Source organism: Acinonyx jubatus, chromosome B3 (assembly GCF_027475565.1).
Source record: "Acinonyx jubatus isolate Ajub_Pintada_27869175 chromosome B3, VMU_Ajub_asm_v1.0, whole genome shotgun sequence".
In the NCBI taxonomy this organism is placed as follows: Eukaryota; Metazoa; Chordata; class Mammalia; order Carnivora; family Felidae; genus Acinonyx; species Acinonyx jubatus.
In genome coordinates this window covers 15,056,802-15,057,908 of record NC_069386.1, presented here as the reverse complement: position 1 = coordinate 15,057,908, position 1,107 = coordinate 15,056,802, and the positions used below count along the sequence as shown (strand labels likewise).

The 1,107-nt window shown below is 47.8% G+C and overlaps 1 non-coding gene across 1 annotated transcript; it reads left to right on the top strand.

The window, feature by feature from the left end:
• Positions 1 to 314: 314 nt before the first annotated feature.
• Positions 315 to 399, top strand: TRNAP-UGG (transfer RNA proline (anticodon UGG)). Its single transcript has one exon. It is a non-coding gene; the product is annotated as a tRNA-Pro (tRNA).
• Positions 400 to 1,107: the final 708 nt, after the last annotated feature.

Genomic DNA, 1,107 nt, shown 5'->3' with positions numbered 1-1,107 from the left:
TCTCAGGAAAAGCAGCTCAACATTGTGTGTGTGTGTGTGTGTGTGTGTGTGTGTGTAAGAGATTTTAGAGAATCAAATAAAAAAAAAAAATAGGGGCGCCTGGGTGGCTCAGTCAGTTGAGCGGCTGACTCTGATTTTGGCTCAGATCATGATCTCACAGTTTGTGAGTTTGAGCCCCACATCGGACTCTCTGCTGCCGGCCCAAAGTCTGCTTCAGATCCTCTGTCCTCTTCTCTCTCTGCCCCTCCCCCCCCAACTCTCTCTCTCTCTCTCTCTCTCCTTCTCAATTCAAAAATAAATAAACATTTAGGGGCGCCTGGGTGGCTCAGTCGGTTGAGTGCCTGACTTGGGCTCAGGTCATGATCTCACGGCTGATGGGTTCGAACCCCACGTCGGGCTCTTTGCTGACAGCTCAGGGCCTGGAGCCTGCTTTCGGATTCTGTGTCTCCCTCTCTCTCTGTTCCTGCCCTGCTCACATGCTGTCTCTCTCTCTCTCAAAAAAAATAATAAATAAATGAATGAATGTTTATTTAAAAACAATTTTTTTAATTAAATAAGTAAAATAACTCCTATATGTGAAGACCCGGGACTTCAAAGTGAGTGCTCTAGTCCTGGTTTGACCTTTAATGAGCCGGCTGACCTTGGACACACCGCACCAATTCTCTGGTCTTGATTCTCATCTATGAAATGAGTATGGTGCCTAAATCCTCACTCTTCATAGCGGTCCAGGGATAAACAGCATTGGCGTCACCAGGGAGCTTGCTGAAAATGCAGAATCTTGGGCCCCTAGTCAGACCAACTGAATGGGAATCTGCATTTTAACCAGATCTTCAAGGGGGCTCTGGTCTAAAGGACGTTGTTTTGTTTTGTTTTGTCTTAGGTTTTTTTATTTATTTTGAGAAAGAGAGTGTGTGCATGAGCAGGAGGGGCAGAGAGAGAGGAAGGAAGAGAGAGAGATTCCCAAGCAGGCTCTACACTCAGCACCGATGCGGGCCTCGATTTCACAACCAAACAATCGTAACCTGAGGCAAAAAGCAGAGTCGGAGGCGCAACCCACCGACCGAGCCACCCAGGCGCCCCTCTGGGGTAAAGGACTTTCGAGATCGC